The sequence below is a fragment of the Saimiri boliviensis genome, chromosome 1, assembly GCF_048565385.1.
Source record: "Saimiri boliviensis isolate mSaiBol1 chromosome 1, mSaiBol1.pri, whole genome shotgun sequence".
In the NCBI taxonomy this organism is placed as follows: Eukaryota; Metazoa; Chordata; class Mammalia; order Primates; family Cebidae; genus Saimiri; species Saimiri boliviensis.
In genome coordinates this window covers 150191789-150214153 of record NC_133449.1, presented here as the reverse complement: position 1 = coordinate 150214153, position 22365 = coordinate 150191789, and the positions used below count along the sequence as shown (strand labels likewise).

The following is a 22365-nucleotide window of genomic DNA, read 5'->3' as shown; positions in this document are numbered from 1 at the left end:
GATGGGTAGACTGCAAACATTTCCTCTCTTTTTGTTGGTTGCTGGTTCACTCTGATGATAGTTTCTTTTGCTGTGCAAAAGCGCTGAAGTTTAACTAGATCCCATTTGGCTATTTTGACTTTTGTTACCGTTGCTCACATACCGGGGCCTGTTGGGGGGTGAGGGGCCTAGGGGAGTGATAGCAGGGGGTGGGGAGATTGGGGAGGGATAGCATTAGGAGAAACACCTAATGTAGATGAAGCAGGGATAGATGCAGCAAATCACCACGGAATGTGTATACCTATGTAACAATCCTGCACGATCTGCACATGTACCCCAGAACTTCAAATAGAATTTTAAAATTAATTAATTTTAAAAATGACTCTGGCAAAGAAAATTAACTGACTTATGAAAAGGTCAGTCTCCATTACTGACAGCTTTGTATCACAAAGAAAGGCATTTTCAGAGCAGAGACACTTGATCACTGAGAATTATTGACTCGCAAGTCCAGAAAATGCCACTTGATACACCAGCGAAAGTCCTCCATTAGAGCACAGGGAATCGGACGGCACCGGTGGGATTAGCAGTACCATTAGTTCCACTGCTCGGAGCTCCCAGCCAGGGCAGCCTTGCGTGAGGGACTTCTCACCAAATACAGGTGAGCTTTGAGCTAAGGCTTCAGCAACGAAACGGTTTCACAAGCAGGCTTTAGGTTAATGCTATGCTTTTTAAACGAAATAAAATATGAAACTACTTTTTATTGGATTACATAAGAGATCTGGAGTAATCAACCTCTTGCATGGGTTTTCTACATGCAAACATAAAATGTGTTGTGATCTCAGGGTCAAGCTTCTATTGCTAATTCTGGGTCAGTCCCTCTGGCCTTTCTGTAAGTATTTGAAAATGCTGACGTGATCCTCACAGGACTTCTCAAATCTCCTGAGGACAGCATCCTTGGCCAGGATGTGCTCGGGAAAGACCACAGGAGCATCTGTTGACTGAATTGATGCTTTCCCACAATTAGAATAGGAGTTAAATATAAGCAAACTATGCAAACTAGGTGTACCATGAGGTAAGTCAACCTCCTTAGAAACCAACATGACAATATCTGAGATTGCAGTATCTGTATAACAGCAATAATGTTGCAATAGTCAATACCTGTACAATTGCAATACAAAAACTACAAAAATTCGATGTGATAAATGAAGATTTTACCTAGTGGGTAAAAAAAGCATGTGCTGGTAATGTATGTGCTGGTAAACATTTCACAGCTGGATCTCAGGAACAAAAATGCATGCATGTATATATATATGGGTAAGTTTATTACAATTTTTAGTAAAATAAAGCATCTGCAGCATACAGTTTACAAATACAGTATATGGTACTCATTTTTGTAAATTCTGTATGATCAATTGAAGAAAACATTCTTGCAGAAAACATCTGTTTAATTCTGACAAACTTGTATCCGCAGGGAACCTACAGCTGTATTGGACCAGGGAGGGCAGGCCCTACACTAAAGTTGGTGAGTGTTCTCATCTGCATTCATGAGTCAGACAAAAGCAAAACAAAGAAGTCAGTGTGATCTCTTGTTTGTCAGTGACTTCTCTGCTGAATTGAGTAACTGTTTTTAATGCCAGAAGATTCCCTTAATTTTTTTTTTGCTACTCACAATGTATTGGCTTCAACACTTTTAAGTCTAATCTGCGTTATCAATGTCTTCTCCATCACGTTTGAGTTAAAGGACGGCCCTGGTTTGTAGCGCTTGCTGACGTCTGCAGCGCCCACGTGCCCACCGTGACCCACTCCAAGCTTCCACCTCGGCAAGGCTGAACAGGAGCATGCGGCGTGGGACGCCTAAGAAAGGAGATGCCTCCTGTGGACCATCCAGGTTGCGCTCGGGGAGGCTGGCCTGTGGGCTTCATCCATTGGCTTTCATAGCCTCTGGCTTCCCGTCCTGTTTTGCCAGTGGGGACCCGTGGCAGGGAATGGCAGGAGGCAGGAGCATAAGTCCAGGTTTTACTCTCTTATGGGGTCATGTTAGTCTCTCTCTGGCCCTCGGTGAAGGTCATAACATCTTTCAAGGTGACTCTGTGCAACCTGACTTCCAGAATCCATTAACTGCTCCTCCCCTCATCCCTTCAGACCAGGGTGAGAAGAGCTCTGCTATTATTAGGCCCAGAACACTGCACTTTTTTTGGTAGTTATCCAGCCCTCTGCCTATGTCTCTGCAAACAGTCCCCTTACCAAGCCCTCTGGGGATGATGCTAATGTGCCCTGTGTTCCTGCAGGGACACAGATACAGACAGAACCCACAGAAACAGAACTGCCCGGAGGACAGCCATGTGGTGCACACAGTGACAGGCCCACCCAGGTGTTCCAGGACATCAGAGGGGTCCCAGATGGAGTTCTCCAGGAAAAAATAACAATTCCACATGGCTGCTATCGTGACACACTGGATCGACCTGAGCATGTGGGGGAAGGCACCTCATGCTTTGCCGTGGTCTGAATGTTTGCAGCCCCCAAATTCATATGTTGAAATTCTCACCCCCTTGCCAAGTGAGGTGGCTCATACCTGTAATCCCAACACTTTGGGAGGCGGAGGTGGGTGAATCAGAAGGTCAGGAGATTGAGACCAGCCTGACTAACATGGTGAAATCCTGTCTCTACTAAAAATACAAAAATCAGCCAGGTATGGTGGCACACACCTGTAATCCCAGCTACTCAGGAGGCTGAGGCAGGAGAATTGTTTAAACCTGAGAGGTGGAGGCTGCAGTGAGCTGAGACTGAGCCACTGTACCCCAGCCTGGGCGACAGAGCGAGACTCTGTCTCCAAAAAGAAAAAAGAGAAGAAATCCTCTCCCTCAAGGTGATAGTCTTAGGGGGTGGGGGCTTTCCAGGTGAATAAGTCACGAGGACATAATGTCGTGGATGGGATGAATGTCCTTATAAATAAGGCATGAGCTAGAAGGTACTGGGAGCAATGGGCCTTCCCCAGATGGCACCTTGATCTTGGACTTCCAAAGCCCCAGAAGCATGAGAGATGAATATGTTATTTATAAGCTTCCCAGTCGGTTACAGCAGCCAGACAAACTTCTATGAAAAAGAATAAAAGAACAGCATTTAGAAGTTTAATAAATAAAAGGTCTTAGTTTAAATATAAAGAAACTTAAATGTGGAGGACTTTAAAGAAATAATGGAGTACAAGGAAAAAGCACATCTGATCTTAAGGCTGGGAATGATTCCTTCGAGTGGCTCAGGGGTTGTCGTCCTGGGCCTTAGGGAGGGATGTACCTCCTAGCAGACTGCTCAGCTCTGGTGCACACCATTCATACGGATGTGCAGCAGGGGAAACTCAGTTAATGGTTACAGGGCTAAACGTACACTTCATCAGCTATAAAAGTCATCATCTGAGAGTATCTGGGAGATGAAAGAGGGAGTGGGGAGAGAATGGTGGGGCTGGAACCCCCTGGCATTACAGGGTAGGGACCACCAGACACTGCCAGAAATGATGGGACAAGATATAGTCCTGAGTATAGTCATTTAAAGCAACAAAGGCAACCACAGGCAAGCCGGGTCTCCTCCCACCACCGCCACTGCTGACCTGGAGGGAGGAGGCCAGCAGAGCCAAGTCCCTGGGGTCAGTGCCGCTGACCTCTCCCCATTTTCAGTGCTCTCTGTCCCGACACCTGCGCCTCTCACTTGGTGTTATCTCCTCCATCCTTTCTTGTTTGCCAAGCCCCTCTTACAACGTAGCACTTAAAACAGCTTTTCTTTATGGAAATCTACTTATTCCAAAGCTCTTACGCAGTGTTATAAATACTGGTTCAAAACATCAGCCAGGGGATTATTGATAAAATATAAAATAGAAACTATTTCTTGAGGAAACTTCATCTGAAAATACACCAGTTTCCCCTCTCTCCTCACTTGAGTGGAAGGCAGCTGAGGGGGTGCCAGGACCCGTCTTGGGTGAAGGCCACTTCCTCATGCCTCTCTGACATCGTTCCCATGAATTCCCCGGGAATGGGTTGAAAAAAAAAAAGTGACAATGGAGAAGAGTTGTACCCAAAGAAACATGCATAGGTCTTTCAGCTAGAAAAAAAAGTTCTGCATAAATAATTCAGATTGCTGAGCTTGGTGGCTCACACCTGTAATCCCAGCACTTTGGGAAGCCAAGGCAGCAGTTTGAGACGAACCTTGACAACATCACGAGACCCCATCTCTACAAAAAATACAAAAAAATTAGCCAGGCAGGAGGCTGGGGTGGGAGGATCACCTAAGCCTGGGAGGTTGAGAGAGCCATGATCACACCACTGCGCTCCAGCCTTGGCGATGGATTGAGGCCCTGTCTCCATGATCAATAATGATAATGATTCAGACAAACCAGGTTGAAAGATGTTCTGAGATGGGGAACTCGGAACCCTGCCACCTAGGGTGGACGCTGTGGCTGACAGATCATGGAAGAGTAGCATGGAAGGGCTCTGGAAGGTGTCTCACTCCTGTCTGTCGTTACTCCCGTTGACCGCTGAGAGCCTTTACACTCCCCAGAATTGCATAAGGGGCTCCTGGACAGAAGAGGGGAAACTGTCCCAGTGACGAGGTCTTCCTGCCCAGGGCTATGTTACTTCACTCCATTTAAGTGACAGAGCATGAACAGGTCACACTAGTGTCACATGCACGTGATTTCATTCTCCGTTCGCAACAATGAAAACTGCGTAATGACATTGTTATATACCCCAGAATTACAATTAATTCTTATTAGCCAACAGAATCTGAGTGCACTAAAATTACGGTTAGCTGGGACGGATGTAGCCACAATGGCCATGCTGTAGAGGCCAGAAGAGGTGGCTCAGGCCTGTAATCCCAGCACTTTGGGAGGCTGAGGCAGGTGGATCACGAGGTCAGGAGTTTGAGACTAGCCTGGCCAACATGGTGAAACCCCATCTCTACTAAAAATACAAAAATTGGCTGGGTGTGGTGGTGTGCACCTGTAATTTCAGCTATTTGGGAGGCTGAGGCAGGAGAATCACTTGCACCTGGGAGGTGGAGGTTGCAGTGAGCCGAGATGGTGCCGCTGCACTCCAGCCTGGGCGACAGAGCAAGACTCAGTCTTGGACTGGGGGTAGCGCAGGGCAGAGAGAAGGAGAGAGATCAGGCAGCAATATCATCTAAAACAAAATTGCAATCCAAATTCTAGGCCAGATTCTGGGATTGGTTTACATCCAGCTTGGTCTGGACTTGCCACGCCCACAGGGCAGGACACACTGAAGTCTGCCTGGGGGCGGGGGCTCTAGTGCTGGCCTCCCACTTTCTGCAGTCCCAGGTGCCCAGTATTCCTGCAGTCCCCCCTGGACACAGCCTGTCCTCATCTCAAACTAGGGACTGCTGGCCTGGGCATGATTCCTTCACTGTTTCTCACTAATATTTCACCCTTGCCTCTTAAAATATGACAAAGACCCTCTCCTTTGACCACACTCGCATCAGGCTCCTCTGAGCCCTCCCTGTGACCAGTCCCTGACCTTGGCCGGTTTAGGCCAATTTAGCAAGAATCCTGCTGAGTCGGTTTGGTGAAAATCCCCGACCAAAGTCCTCAACTCCCACCCTTGGTATCTGACCACGCTGCCTGCCTTCAGCAAAAATCCTGTCAAGTCTATGCAGCCAGAATCTGCCTTGTCCCTGACCCTTTATTTTAGTAATGTTCTATCCACCTCCCACCCTACTCCTTGGCTGTAAATTCCCATTTTTCTTTTTGGAGTCAAGCTGGACCTGCCTCCCCTAACCCCACACCTCGCTTTAGCAGCCCCCTCCCTTTGCATAAAGACACCTTTTCCCTCTTTAACAAGCACAGACTGGGAAAGGACATTCCCCGTCCCCCAACCCCAGTGCCCAAGAATCCTCAGCCCCAGTCCTCAGACCTCAAGAAACCCAGGGGGTGACAAGCATGAGTGTCACCAGCCAGGATTGCTGGTGGAAGCACCGGAGCTCCGGAGCACTTTTGTAAGTGATCAGGGCCTGAACAGGGGCCTCTCTGCCATCCACGCCTGGGGAGGACTCTGGGCCCTCGCTTTGGACTGCAGGGCTCCTTCTGCTGTTGCCTGCTGTCTCCGCGACCTTGGGGGTTCACTTAGCACCCGCAGGCCAACATCTGGCCTCTCCTTCCCTGGCTTGTGCCCTGCCTGCGTCTGGACTGTGGGTCACCTAGTGTGCACGTGGGCCTCGGAGGCGCCCTGTGGAGCCCGAGGTCCCAGGGAGAAGCAAAGGGGACCAAGCTCGCACTCACCCAGCTTCCTCTGGAACAATGGCCTCTGCAAGGCAACGACCCCGCCCCTCTCCTCCCCTCCACTGCCACCAGGGCCTGCGACCCCCCTCCGCAAGGGGCCAGGGTCCCACAACTTCGGAAGCACGCGCTCTCCAGGATGCTCTCTGGGTGTCACCCCGCCCTGCTCCCCTCGCCCCCGCACGGCCAAGTCCAGCCTGGTCGCTGCCATGACGGTCAGGGCTGCTCAGGACCGGTCGCCGCCCGCCACCACCAGTGGGGACCGGTCAGCGTCGGTCCGGGCCTCCACTCCCGCGTCCCCGCCGAGGCCAGGCAGCGGGGCGCGGGTGCCCCGGGCTCTAGAACCAAAATCAGCCAGGAGAAAACCTAAAGGACGAACGTTCCGAGTACGTATAAGGACTGTTAATATTTATTTCGCCACTTTTTTTTAACGTCCTTGTTAAAGAGGAAACTCTAACGCTATAAATAAAACGACTAGCAGCACTTATGCCTGCGTGGGTGGCGCCCACGCCTTTAAACCTGAAGTCACAGGGACTCACCCCAACACCCGCGCCAGACGGCTGCTGCGCATGCGTAAGCGGAGGGGATCGCCGCGCGCCCAGGACGACGCACAGGGGACGCACGGGCTAGGGAGGAGGTGGCCTCCGAGCACGCGCAGAGAGGAGGGGCGAGAGAGCGACTCCTGCGCAAGCGCAGAGTGAAGAGCCGGAAAGGGAGCTGAAGGGGTGAGGAAGATACTGGGGGAGGACCGCTGTGAGCCGACAGGAACACGCAGTCGATCAGCCAGACTCGGCTGTGCAGAGAGCAGATGAGGTGAGGAGGCTGCCGCGCAGGCGTTGTGTGGAGGCGGGTTGTATTCGGCACAGGCGTTGTGAGGAGGAAGCCCCGGCGCAGCACGATGTGAAGGCGGCGGACTTGGCGCAGGCGCGGTGTAAAGGAGGCCGGACTTGGCGCAGGTGCGGTCCAGGCGCGATGTAAAGGAGGCCGGACTTGGCGCAGGCGCGGTGTGGAGGAGGGCTCCGCGGCGGTGCAGATGCAGAGGCATACGCAGACAGAACAATGCTGCTGGGGTCTGATGGGCAGCCCGGGCCTCCTCGCGTCTCATGACCTTGGCCTGCCGGCCTTCTTCAGCTGGTGCCTCTGCAGTCGCCTGCGGGCCTGGCCATATCCTCCCGCCTGGCCAGGCACTTCTGTGCTGCTTTTTAATTGAGATTTTTTCCATCCCCTGCACAGGAAGTGTCCTTTAATTACTCCAAGGTTTTTATAGTTACTTTTTAAGAAACATTTTGGACTTTTCAATACAGAATGGTGTCAAAATAAAGTTTAACCTTCTTCAGGTTATATTTTAGTGAATGATATTAATAATATGTTCCAAAGTTGTATGGGATTTCTAAAATTCTAATTTGAGTATATGCTACCACTCATAATTATGGTTATTATGTTGTTATTGTAACTAAATATCCTTGTCTATTGTGTCTTTATGAGTACTCAGAATCATTTCCTCAGTTAATTGCTTCAGGTTGATGTAGTTTCTGAAAACTTCACAAGCACACAAAATCCTAGAACATGTGTCTTTTAGGAGGTTCATAAAAGGATGGCAAGGACGCTGAAAAGCACTGCTGAATGCAGGTTTCTAATAACTTTAAAATCACATCATTTGGACTGGGTAAGAATTGCTGAAACTTTAATGAAAAGACTGACTGGCTTATAAAATTGCTAACCCAAATAGAGCAAAAATTAATTGACTACCAAGGAAATACTTCAGCAGGTTTGCATGCTAAATCAGCCAATACGGAAATTGCTTAGGTACTCAATTTGAATGCACTCCATGGTCTAAGTCAAATTACCTGTGGTAACCCATCAGTTATCTATGCTACACACCCAATTTGGAGAAACAGTTGGCACCCGAGAGGCCCTAAGTCCAGTGTTAAGCATGCATTCATGGAGAACCAGGACAGCCGCCTTGTCCTTCCTGAGTCCTTAAAGCTTTTGTTATTAAAAGTTGTGCATTCCATGACTCATCTGGAAGAGACAAAATGATCCAAATTAAATATATTGGTGTGGTGACTTATAAATTGTTAAAATAGTTTATAACCAATGTTTAGTTTGTCACACTATCAAAGCATCATGTACATTTGGCTACCTGAGGGACCATTTAAACATTTATAAAGAGATTTCATTCAGTTTTCATTTTCAGTGTATGTTTTCTGGTTGTATGAAAGCTTTCCCATGCAGGAGGGCTAATGTTATAACAGTAGATTATTATGCTTCAGTGTATTTTCACCAGGTGAAGAGCTTTTTTTTGGTTTACTAAGGACAATCAATCCCTTCACAGTCTAGAACCCAAAGATGGGATCTCTGAGAAGATCAGAGAAAAACTTCCCTTGCCATCCACACTGCAATGAAACATCAGGATCTTGAACCTTGTGGTCATAATCTCACAACTGAGGAGGGTCACTCCACACTCTTGGAACGGTACATTCATTGAAACCCTTAAGGTAAAGCTAACCAGGGAAGTTTCTCCCCAGAAGAAGATGGCATCTTTGATGTCAATAGATTTTTTTGAAGATCTTGGATTAAAACTTCTCTACTGTCATGAGACTCTTATATCTTTGAATTTTTTCCCCTTATGCCTCCGTGAACAATAGAAGTGAGAAAGGAGTCTGTTGTGTGCACTTATGGTGTATACTTTTATTTGTGAAGGATTTTGCAGCCAGCTGTATACATGGATAATCTTGTAACCTGAGAGATAAGAGATGAAGGCCCAGTGTATCATAGGTGAGAAACTTTAATGGTACATAATGTTGCCTCATCACTCAGAAACAGAACATTGGTTCACTGCCCTTGCCCAAAACAGAGCAGACGGCTGCCCGCTGGGTGTGTTCCAGGCCTCGGCAGATGCGCACCCCTGCTGCTTTGCAAAGCGTAAGTGTCAGCCTGGCTCACAAACCTGCCTGTTTTCTGGGAGTCCTGGCCCTTCCTGGAAACAGTGGGGAGGGTGGCTTGCCAAGCTACCCACATGGTGTGTGCAGGAGGTCAGCCGATCACTGGGCCACAGGCAGCTGGGGGTGACCAGCCACTGATTGGGTCAGGAATAAGTGAACAGCACCTTCGAGAGTCAGGGATGTTTGGCGAGGGCCTTCCTTTGAACGAGAAAGGAGGTGGATGCTGAGTATTCAGCGGTTTGGGAGCAAGAAGGGTCCCTACTCTCCTTCCCTCCCTTCCCTTTTCCCTCCTGGGCCATGCAGTGGGCCTGTGAACAGCACAGAAAATGCACCCAGAGGAACTCGGGACGTCCAGGAAGACCTCGAGGAGTACCCGTGAAGAGGAGGCTTGCACCCCGAGTCTGTGGTGGGCTGGGGTGGGGCTCCTGCTCTGGAAAGAATAAGTGCTCTTCCCAAATAGGAGGGACATCCAGGGCCTGGCAGGGACCGTGGCCCAAGCAGGAGGGACATCCAGGGCCTGTGGGAGGCAGGGACTGTGGCCCGAGTAGGAGGGACATCCAGGGCCTGGCAGGGACAATGGCCCAAGTAGGAGGGACATCCAGGGCCTGGCAGAGACAATGGCCCAAGTGGGAGGGACACGCAGGGCCTCTGGGAGGCTGGGCCACTTCCGCAGTCGTGGCTGCAGGGCCTGGTGAGGGTCACTTTCAGGCTGGTTAGACCTGTCCCCTCCCCAGGTGGTGTGCTCACTCTTCCTAGAATTTCTTCAGCTTGGGCATTGGGAGCTCTGAAGACCTCCTTGACATTCACTCCCTGAAGTCCCCAGAGCCACTGCCCTTCCCTGACATCTTGTGCAAGGCAGGAGGGGCCAGGTCAGTTTCCACAAGGAAGAGGGACTCATCCAGGCTGTTGTTCCCTGGAGATGTGACTTTTGCAACGTTTGTAACTTTCCTGTTACAAACCTCATAACTTTCCTGTTAAAATTATCTCAAAATACAAAGTTAAAAAATGAATCAAGTGAGTTAACTCTGGAATTTGCAGATGAACAGTGACGATAGCAACGATAATAAAAATAATAGTGACCTTTGTTGAGTGTGGCAAGCTGTGTGCTAGCACCTTGTTAAATCCTCCTTAGGAACCTAGGGTCTTCCTGTGAGCATCCTGGGAGTGTGGCAAGGCAGCCAGGGAAGTGGAGGCATTCCAGGGACGCCCGTCTACACTGCCGCTTGCTGGCAGTGTTCACTCTGTCAGCTCAATGTTTGCCTTAATGGACCCTTTAGAATCACACTGTATCCTTGGAGGCTTCAGCGGCTGATAAAAAAAGAAGGCTTCTGTGTACACATTGGCAACTCTACCACCCAATTTCCAGTGGAGCTCCAGAAGCTAAAAATAACCACGTGCTTTCTGTTTCATGCAGAAAAGAGGACGTGTGCACTTTATTTCGTAACACTTGCCATTTTTGAAACTCTGATTTTTCCCACATGTATTTTTAAAATGTCCTTGAAGGAAAAGACACCATGTGGATTTTGCCAGTTTTCTCTTTTCTGTAATCCAGCTCAGGTCTAGAGGCAGGTCCAGATCTTCAGGAAACAACTCCCGGAAATCAGACGTTGGAAGAAAACCTGGAGCCAACATGCATGGCCTTGGGGTGGACTTGCCAAGAAGGGCCCGGAGACAGCTCCCTGGGGTCTGAGGCTGAGGCCCATGGGAGGAATGGCATCTTCAAGGGTCCCTGGATCCCTGCAGCCAGGGGCAGGGAGGAGCAGTGGCCTGCCAGGGTCTCTGCATGGCCTGTTTCCTGTGCAAGGAGAGGCCACAGACTTAGAGCACAATCCAGGGCTCTGTGTCCTGAGGTGGGAGCAAGGATGGCCGTCCAGGGCTCTGCCTTCCCCAAGCTGTCAGCGCTGTCCTCACCAAGGCCAAGCGTGGTTGCTGGAGGGAGCCATTTGTACCAGGTTTCCATCTGTGTGATGCTCACTTGCTTGCTTTTCACTAAGTGAGCCCCACGGAGGTACATTTTGGGGAATTTCCAGTGAGCACAGAGCAGGTGGGCCACAGGTGGGTCAGGGCTGGGCACGACATCAGAGGACGACCCTGCCCTCTGAGGAGCATCCTCCTCACAGGTTGGGCCGCCTGGTGGGTTTTCTGAGTTAGCTCCCTCCTGAGGCTGCCAGGCCAGGCCCTTTCCCATCTGGCTGCACTCACCCTGCCTGGACCAAGGATCCCAGACTTACCACCTGGCTGATGCTTGGGTGTGAGCAAAATTCCTAGGATCCAAGGTCAGGGACTAGAAGGGCAGTGGGAATGGTGTCTGTGGCTGGAAAAAACCCAAGGCCACACAGCCAGGAGGTTAGGCAGAGAGGTGGGACATGCCCTTTGACCCCAGTGAACCTGCGCAGTGCTGGAAATACCGCTGGGACCCTGCACAGACATACACAGCTGGTTAACCCTAGTCCTCCCAACTAGGACTGAGCAGAGCCCCTCCCAGCACCCTGCCTGCTGTTACTCAAGTGCAGCTGACTGCCTTGTGCGTCTGCTAGGGCTGGGCTGGCCTCATCTCCTTCAGTGACACACTGACAGGGCCACTGCAATATGACAGGAAGAGGAAATACGCAGTAAGAACGGTGACAATGTAAATGCATACAATGAACACGTTACCTCTAGAAAGTCAGCCATAAATTAGAAAATGCAATATGGACAAACTTAGTTCTCTTCTCAGTACTAACAACCCACACGTGAACTTAGCAGAGAACTGGATTAAGAACAGTATTAAAGCTGAGGCTTACTAAGGTTAAGGAAATTTACCTGTGTAGACACATTATCACCCCATTATTACCCTGGAGACAAAGACGGATGAGCAAATCGATTAATTCTCCTCTGGATTTAAGAACTTAGAAAGTCAAAACAAAATTATATTTGGCTGTCTTAAAACATGCTAATAGGATTCAAAAGCTTATCTGGAAAGCAACTGAGCTTGAAGAAGCACAAGCCATTTTAAGAGAAGATTATTAAGGAGGAACGTTCCCTGTCAGATATTAAACCATAGTGTGAAGCTACAATCACAAAAAACGTGGTACAACTGCAATCATCAATTATATCAGGGGAAAACACATTGCTCCTGAAAGAATTAGATTTTATGAAATAATAAACACTAGGGGTTAATGGTATCATTACATATCTCTGGAGAAAGATTTATTCAATCCGTGATATGTGATAAAAAAAAAATGATGTTCATTAAGTAATGTCTTCTCATATCTCCTTAAAATACAACAAGTTTTAGGCAATTTTTACTTTAAAATAAAACCATAGAAAATGAGATAAAACAAAACAGAACAATGTCCTTTGGCTCTAAGGCAAAAATGGCACTTTAAGAAAAATGTGTAAGAAAGTGCACAAAATAGACTTAATTAAGTTTATAATTTAAGACAATAGCAAAAATAAGGATAAAAACAAAGTATAAGAGGAGTCATAAAAAGCTTTCATGGACGACTTCCCTTCTCTATAATCATTTCTTAAAAATAATGATTAACATATCAACTGGAAAATGAACAAGTCATGAGAAGACAAATGTGATCAGATACCCAACATGTTCAGCCTTGCCTAATTGGTTACCACTCAATTTTTGGGAAGAGTATGAAAGTCAGAGAGAAAGCAGAAGAGCGGCCATGTTGACATCTTACATTAATTAATGCCTACAGAGAGTGTGTATGTGTTTCTGCCACCACCCAATGAGCTTGAAAATACCTCATTACCAATGTTGCATATTATCTTAAAAACAATAGTAACAGTTTCTTTTTATGTTTGCTTTGATTAGAGATGACAGTAACATTTTTCATGTTTATTGACTATTATTATCTGACATGATGCCAGAAGTCCTGATATCAGGAGCCATGATGCCAGGAGCCACGATGTCAGAGTCATGATGCCAGGAGCCATGATGTAGAAAGTTATGATGTCATGATGTCAGAGTTATTAAGTCATGATGTCAAGAGCCATGATGCCAGAAGCCCTGATGTCAGGAGTCATGACGTCATAAGTTAAGATGTCATGAGCCATGATGTCAGAAGTTGTGATGTCATGTCAGAAGTCATTATGTCATATTTTCAGAATTGGGGACAGTGGTTATTCTTCGGGAAACGGTGATGAGAAGAGGCACCTGAAGGACTTCCAGGTGTCTGTAACTTTTTATTTCTTGATCTTTATGTGGCTTACACCAGTGTTTTCAGTTTATGAAGCTCTAAGTTTATAATATCTGTGTATTGTAATCTCTGTGTATCCCATATGCTTTAATTTAAAAGTATAGAGAAAAGGATTGCAGTCTGGCTCTGTGTGGGGCCCACTGGAGGGAGTCATCTTTGGGGTGGGGGGCTCCGGGGGCCTCCTGGCTTTTGGGTGATGGTGGGCTTCTGGCATGGGGTGAGGGCACCCGATGCCCCTTCAAGCTGCTCTCCTGGCCCTCAGTGGGGGAACCGGGATCCGGGCTCAGGAACTTTTGTGCCTGCTGCTCCCACTTCCTTTTGACCTCACCCACCGGATTTCAGCTCTGCCCTCCCCTCCCTGCAGCTAAGAAGGAGTCCTTGGCCTCTGCTGACCTAATTTTAAACTCACTGTCACAATGTTTCATGGAAACTTCCCAATTATCACATGATGACAGTGGCAATGATTTCTTTATTTTATTAGACTTTAAGTTCTGGGGTACACGTGCAGATCGTGCACGTTTGTTACATAGGTCTACACGTGCCATGGTGGTTTGCTGCACCCGTGTCCCCTTCACCTACATTAGGTATTTCTCCTAATGTTATCCCTCCCCAATCCCCCCACCCCTTGCTATCCCTTCCCTAGACCCCCTCCCATCCCCTGGCAGGCCCTGGTGTGTGATATTTCCCTCCCTGTGTCCACATGTTCTCATTGTTCAACACCCACTTATGAGTGAGAACACGTGGTGTTTGGTTTTCTGTTCTTGTGTCAGTTTGCAGAGAATGATGGTTTCCAGATTCATCCATGTCCCTGCAGAGGACACGAACTCATCCTTTTTTATGGCTGCATAGTATTCCATGGTGTATATGTGCCACATTTTCTTTGTCCAATCTATCATTGACGGGATTTGGGTTGGTTCCAAGTCTTTGCTATTGTAAACAGTGCCACAGTAAATGTACGTGTTCATGTGTCTTTATAACTGAATGTTTTATAATACCTTGGGTATATGCCCAGTAATGGGATTGCTAGGTCAAATGGCATTTCTTTTTTTTTTTTTTTGAGACGGAGTTTCGCTCTTGTTAACCCAGGCTGGAGTGCAATGGCACGATCTCGGCTCACCGCAAGCTCCGCCTCCTGGGTTCAGGCAATTCTCCTGCCTCAGCCTCCTGAGTAGCTGGGATTACAGGCACACACCACCATGCCCAGCTAATTTTTTGTATTTTTAGTAGAGACGGGGTTTCACCATGTTGACCAGGCTGGTCTCGATCTCTTGACCTCGTGATCCACCCCCCTCAGCCTCCCAAAGTGCTGGGATTACAGGCTTGAGCCACCGCGCCCGGCTAATGGCATTTCTATTATTAGATCCTTCAGGAATTGCCACACAGTCTTCCACAATGGTTGAACTAATTTACACTCCCACCAACAGTGTAAAAGTGTTTCTACTTCTCCACATCCTCTCCAGCATGTTGTCTCCTGATTTTTTAATGATAGCCATTTTAACTGGTGTGAGATGGTATCTCAATGTGGTTTTGATTTGCATTTCTCTAATGATCAGTGATGATGAGCTTTTTTCATGTGTTTGTTGGCTATATAAACATCTTCTTTTGAGCAGTGTCTGTTCATATCTGTCACCCACTTTTTGATGATATCGTTTGTTTTTTTCTTGTAAATCTGTTTTAGTTCTTTGTAGATTCTGGTTTTTAACCCTTTGTCAGATGGGTAGATTGCAAAATTTTTTCCCATTCTGTTGGTTGCCAGTTCACTCTAGTGATAGTTTCTTTTGCTGTGCAGAAGCTCTTAAGTTTAATTAGATCCCATTTGTCTATTCCAGCTTTTGTTGCCATTGCATTTGGTGTTTTAGTCATGAAGTCCTTGCCCATGCCTATGTTCTGAATGTTATTGCCTAGATTTTCTTCTAGGGTTTTTATGGTGTTAGGTCTTATGTTTAAATCTTTAATCCATCTGGAGTTAATTTTTGTATAAGGTGTAAGGAAGGGATCCAGTTTCAGCTTTCTGCACATGGCTAGCCAGTTTTCCCAACATCATTTATTAAATAGGGAATCCTTTCCCCATTGTTTGTTTTTGTCAGGTTTTTCAAAGATCAGATGGTTGTAGATGTGTGGTGTTACTTCTGAGGCCTCTGGTCTGTTCCATTGGTCTATATCGCTGTTTTGATATCAGTACCATGCTGTTTTGATTACCGTAGCTTTGTAGTGTAGTTTGAAGTCAGGTAGTGTGATGCCTCCAGCTTTGGGTTTTTTGTTTGTTTGTTTTGCTTAGGACTGTCTTGGCTATGTGGGCTCTCTTTTGTTTCCATATGAAGTTTAAGGTGGTTTTTTCCCAATTCTATGAAGAAAATCAATGGTAGCTTCATGGGGATAGCATTGAATCTATAAATTACTTTGGGCAGTATGGCCATTTTCACTATACTGATTCTTCCTAACCATGAGCATGGACAGTGGTGATGGTTTCTTGCCTTCTCTGCAGCTAGGCTATGCTCAAGACTCCAACCATTATCTCATTTACCTCAGAAATGTCCCTAAGCTGGTGGCAGGGACAGCATCAGGGGGTGATGGCTCCTCATTTTTACAGGTGGCTAACCTGGGGTTCCAGCGGTTGGCCCTTCTTTGTCCTGGTGGATGGCCTGAGGCCCAGGTGTCCCTGTCACAGAAGACTGGCTAATGCCTGCCTATAGTTTATTCCTATCTAGACAACCATGTGTAGGATGGCACTGATGGGAGGAGAGGTGGGTTCAGGTGTCCCAGTCAGGGGAGACTCAGGCGGCAACTCCACAGAACACTGGAGATAACAGTGTGACTCACAGACCTGGAAGAAGAGGGCAGCCACTTTGCAGGGCTGCTGGTGGGAAGGGAGTGCCGTCTTGCACTTAGCCAGAGGGACAGGGACTGTGGCTGAAGCCTTCACTGGGGTCCAGGGTATTACCTAAGCAGGTTTCCCACAGGGAGCTCCAGGGGTTCAGAGGCAGTGGGGCACGGGCCCAGGTCACCCGGGGACTGGGAGGGGTCTGCTGTGGGACAGCGGCCCAGTCCTTGCAGGGCGTGGGGTCTAGGTGCATCCTGTGAGCTGTCCCATAGCAAGGTGGTTGCCAGGAGGCATCTGCGTAAGGCAGGTTTCTGGACGGACCACCCTGAGAAACTGTGGGGCAGTAGAGAACTGGAAACAGTGTCAAGGGTGACTGAGCCCTGATTCTGGGAGGACAAAGCCCAAAATGGGTGCTGAGGAAATACAGCATCGTCAGAATTCCACACAGACCCTTCAGTGTCACAGATGAGACAGGGTGTCAAACTGTGAGCACGTCAGAGTCTGGGTGGTGTAAAGTTATTGCACGTAAATAATCTGGAAACAGCTGCCTAGAATAACCTTTATGTTGGAAAGTGTGCTTTGAGGTCATTATGCAGGATTTTATAGCCATTTCTTGGCTGAGCTCCAGGATGGCTTACGGCTCTGCAGAAAGGCATCATCACATTTTATGAATGACAGATGGCTTTTATCACACCTTTGCATGATCACTTATGGTAATAGGGCTGCGACGTCTGAGCTGTGGGGACCTGCGTGAGTGCCCTGGGCAAAGTCTGCTCTTCTGGCCTGGAATCTGGATCCCATGTGAGGCCTGAGGATGTTATTTCTTCCTCTGATCTCCAGCTGGCCGGGTCACTGTGGCAGAACAGTGGGGGGCCCCAACCCCAACATGTGCAGGTGCAGGCCTGTCTAGGGGAGATCGGTGGTTCCCAGGGGCTATGGGATGGTGCACTGGTCCCAGAGCCCTGCACGGGAGGGCTTTGCACCCCCACCCCTCCTCTCCTGGACCAAAGCCAGTTCTTATCCAGCCTTGTCTTTTCCTTTTTTTTCTACGCCCCCATGATCCAGGCTGGGCTCTAGGGTGAGGGCTGCATGTTCTGCTCTACCCAGCTGTCTGGACACTGCTGCTGGACTACGGCCTGGCTCCCATGGGCTCCCGCCCATTGTGGCTCAGGTTTACCCAGCTCTGCATTGCGGCAACACAACCTTGTAAATAATAGATATTTCTCAGACTGGGAGAAATCACTGCATTTGGTCAGACAATGATTTATATTTTTAAAATGAGTTCTGCTCTGCTAAACAAGTATTTAGAGAAAAGATGGGCACAAGCCAGTCTAGACTGTTGAGATGGCATCAAGAGGACCCTGGGAAGAAGAACCAGGGCCAGGGGCTGAGCCAGGACGAACACCAGGGGTCAAGGCCACAGCCAGGAGGGTCAAGGCAGGCACCAGCTGCTGTGGGTGAGGCCAGGCCAGAGCAGGATTGGGGGTGACACTGATCCCTGGTGAAGAGACAAGAAGAGGGACAGGGGTCAAGGAGACTGGCAGGGGTCTCCAGGGACTTAGTATCTGATGAAAGAGTGGACATGACCTATGAGATGAGGCAGAGGGGCCTGGTAAGTGCCTGTTAAGGGCGGTGTAGAAACAGAGAGGAAGGCTCCTATCTCAAAGTGGGCTTATGGAGAAGAGCAGGTCTCCATGTCCAGAGCAGGAATCTGAAGTTGGAATGGGTTTGCCGGATGTTGTCTCTCTGTCTCCCGACTTCACTCTGCCTCCATCTCCGTCTCTCTGTTCTCTCTGCAGTAGCCCATCCACGTCCCTCATCCAGCAAACTCCACGGCCATGCAGGGCTCTTCACGATGCTGCCATTGTGCCCTGCTTAAGAAAATGACTGTTTCTCAAGTTTTGAGAGTGAAGCCACCGTGACCTTTGCAACAGCTAAACATACACTTTTTCCAAGTGTGACTCAAGGACAAAAGGTTCACCCACAAGGCAGTTCTAAAAGTGGATGGGTAATTGCTGGTTCTGCTTCCTGTAAGGATTTTGTAAGATTACACCAAACCCACTCCCTCGCTGAAAACAGCTTCAAAATCTGTACACAGACAGGCCGCTGGTGGGCACTGGAGAACGAACAGCAAGACAGGCCTGGGGTGCGCACAGGGGATAATGGAGTTGCAGGATGCAGGTTCTCACTGCCTGTGGCTGTTAGCCTGGGTCCTGTGTAGTTAGGGCATGAGGAAGTGGGGGAGGGGGTCCTCGGGGAAGACCACAGTCTTCATGGCCTGGAACAGGAGCAGAATGGAATTGGGGAAGCTGTGGTCCCTGGAGAGGGGGAGCATCCAGAAGGGGAAGGATTGCAAAGGGGAAACTTACAACTCGTGTTTCCGGCTGGCCCTGGGCTGCACACGCACAAAACAGATCAAAGATATCCAGCTAAAGGCAGAAAGTTTGAGTTCAGGCTGCAGCGGTAGCCAGGAGCCACATTTGCAGTTCAAGCCCAAACATGATCACTACCTAGTACACGCACGGTTACTGCTTACTGCCCCAGGGGAAACAGCAGCTGGTGGAAAGCAGCAGAGTCCAGCGCCTCCACATCACGTGCATGGCGTCCAGGACTCAATTCAGACTTACTCGGCATACAGGGAAACCAACTTAGCGGGACGCTTTCTTAGAAGAAAAGAGCCTCAGCTGAGATGGATTGCAAATGACCAGGTGTTGTGATAGAAGACGAGGATTTTACTTCATGTGGCTTGGAGCTGGATGAGGTGCAGAAACAGTGTTATAGCCTCTTGGGTAATTGGCCGTGTTGGAGTTACAGAATGACCTGCTTATAACCCGGGTCGTGTTCATTGCCCTGAAATCCACTTTGTCCAATATTAATATAGTTACTCCAGCTTTTTTTCTGACTAGCGTTAGCACAGTGTATCTTTGAAAATCCCATTGGTTTTCATGTATTTGTGAATTTATATTTAAAGGGGGTTTTGGGTAGGCAGCGATGAGTTGAGTCTTGCTTTCTTATTCAGTCTGACAAACTGGCATTTATTTAGACCAATGGTTATGGACCATTTTCATCTAACATGCACTGTTGACTATGGTTGGCTGTAAACCACCGCCTTGCTATTTGAGTTTTATTTATCCTGCCTATGTTTTGTTTCCCTGTTTGTCTTAGTCTACCTTCTTCGGGACTGGGTATTTTTTTAATGAACCCACTTAATCACTTTTGTTGGCTTATTCCCTGTAACTCTGTGCGTGTGTGTGTGCATGCGTGTGTTTGTGTCTGTGCGTGCATGTGTCTGTGCATGTGCGTGCATGTGTGCGTGTATGTGCGTGTGCATGTGTGTGTGTGCATGTGTGTGTGTCTGTGCACGTGCGTGCATACATTTTAGGGTTTACTGTATGCACCGTCAACCACATTCTATCTTCAAATAATATGACACCACTTCATGATGGTTTAATAAACTTAAAGTAGCACACTTCCATTGCCCACCCCTCCTCCGTGTCACTGTGGGCATACATTTCACTTCTTTACGCTCTACATCCAGCAAAACATACACTTCCTTTCTGCGTTTCTATCAGGTCTCCTACAATGTCATTTTCTCTTGTTCAAAGGGCTTCCTTCAATATCTCTTAGTGCTTATCTGCTGGTAGGATTAATATGTTAGCTTTTATATGTCTGAAAAAGTTGGTATCCCACCTTGTTTGTACCTTGGTTCCCAGGTACAGAATCAGGAATCAACAGCTTTTTCCTTGCAGTACTTTGCAAAGCTTGTTCCACCGTCATTTTCAAGGAGAAATCTGCCGTCATCCTTGTCTGGTTCCACTGTACCTAGCACATCTCACTTCTGCCTGCTTTTAAGATTGTCTCATTCTCATCCAATTTAAGCAATTTGATTAAGATGTGCCTTCCTCCTACTTCCTACTTCTTTGACTGGGATATGTAGCTTTTAAAAAGCAAATTAGAATATTTCAGTCATTGTATCTTTCTTTTTTTTCTGTTTTCTTTCTGGGACTCTAAATGTATGTATTTTAGGCCAACTGAAATACATACATTTGCCTCCCAGTGAGCTTTCTGCTCCTTTGGAAGGTGTCTATTTCCTTTCACTTTGTGAAGGAAATACTTTCACAAAGTGTCTCATGTTGGGTGGTTTCTACTATATAACTTCAGGTTCATTAATCTTTCCTTTTGTAGTGTCTGTGTAATCTGCTCATAATCTCATCCAGTGAATTTTCTTTCTCTCAGTCATTGTTTCATCTCTAAAAGTTTGAATTGGGATTTTGTGATGTCTTCCATATCTCTACTTAACATTATCATGTGGAGTACAGTGGTAATAACTTCACTTCGGCTTTTCTATGAATTCCTTCATCTGTGCCATTTGTGAGTCAGTTTCAATTTGTTGATGTTCCTCCTCATTACATGATACGTTTTCCTGCCTCTTTGCATACCTGGTAATTTTTTTACCAGATGCTAGACATTGTGTATTTTTCCTTGCTAGAGCCTGGATAGTTTTGCACTCCTAAAAATATTTTAAAACTTTTTGTGGGGTGAAGTTACTTTACTTGGAAACGATTTGATACACGTGAGGCTTGATTTTAAGCTTTTTCAGGTGGGGCCTAAATTAGCCTAGGATTGCTTATACTCCTGTACTGAGGTGATACCATGCTGAAAAGCTTCGTATACATCCTATCATGAGGAGAAAAATCAATCAATATTCACATAATCCTAAAACAAGTTAAGAAATGAGGGACCAAGGGGAAGACTGTAGTACAAAATTACAGACCCAAACAGAGCCATGTCAATACTTATTTAAATATTAGTGAACCTGAGATTTCAGGTAAAAAGCAGAGGTTGTCAGAATAGATATAAAAACAAGATTCACACATACGGTGTCTCCAAAATTGCACTTTAAGAACAAAGACAGAGCTAGCTTTAAATAAAATTAAAATTAAAACAAAAATTGGAAAGGAAGAAGAACTGCCTCTTTATGCAGATGTCATGAATCATGTATGAGGAAATATCTTAAGAAACCTGCAAATAATCAGCATAGGCATCGAGAAAGTGTGGTCTACCCATATGATGGAATATTACTCAACCATAAACAGGAATGAAGCACTAACACGCTACAATATGGATGAACCTTGAGACTGAAAACATGATGAGTGAAAGAAGCCACCAGACACAAAGGGCCCCATGTTATCTGATTCCAGTCACAGGGAATGGACAAATCTAAAGAGGCAGAACCCAGATTCATGGTTGCCAGGACTGGGGGAAGGGAGGAGCAGTGTGACTACTTAGTCGGTATGGTGTCTCCTTTCAGGGTAAGGTGAATGTCCTGGACAGTGGCTATGGCTGACAACATTGTGAATGCACTGGATCCCACTGAGTTGTGCACTTCAAAATTGTAATGTTTGAATTTTACTATGATAAAAACCAAACTATTAGTCCAAATAAATTAGTTTAGCCAAGTTGCAGCATTTAACCATTATTGAAAAATCAATTGTAGGTCTATATACTAGCAATGAATACTTAGAAAATAAAGTTAAATTAATTGGAGTAAAAAAAAAAAAAAAAAACTTTCTTAAGAATTGAAAGACCTTTACACTGAAAACCACAATACATTGCAAGGAAAAACACAATAAGTGGAGAGATATACTGTGGTCATGGATTGGAAAACGCAATACCGTTAAGATCAAAATTCTCTCCACATTGATACCAAGTTGATTTACATATTGAATACAATTTTTTTTTTTTTTGAGACAGAGTTTCGCTCGTTACCCAGGCTGGAGTGCAATGGCGCAATCTCAGCTCACCGCAACCTCCGCCTCCTGGGTTCAGGCAATTCTCCTGCCTCAGCCTCCTGAGTAGCTTGGATTACAGGCACGCGCCACCATGCCCAGCTACTTTTTTGTATTTTTAATAGAGATGGGGTTTCACCATGTTGACAAGGATGGTCTCGATCTCTCGACCTCGTAATCCACCCACCTTGGCCTCCCAAAGTGCTGGGATTACAGGCTTGAGCCACCGCGCCCGGCCTGAATACAATTTTGATTGAAATTTTAGTGCTCCTTTTGGAAGGAAGCTTTGCTCACCAGTATACTACCAGTGACTCATGGTCCTTTTGAAGAAATGGGACAGCGGATGCTAAGATTTATGTGG

The 22365-nt window shown here is 47.0% G+C and overlaps 1 protein-coding gene across 1 annotated transcript in view; it reads left to right on the top strand.

Moving 5' to 3' along the window:
• Positions 1-6982: 6982 nt before the first annotated feature.
• LOC101040449 (golgin subfamily A member 2-like) overlaps positions 6983-22365 on the top strand; it is an 87651-nt gene continuing 72268 nt past the window's right edge. Inside the window, exon 1 of the mRNA XM_074406522.1 lies at positions 6983-7066. The gene's annotated coding sequence lies outside the window, so the exon portion shown is untranslated. The remainder of the gene's footprint in view (positions 7067-22365) is intronic.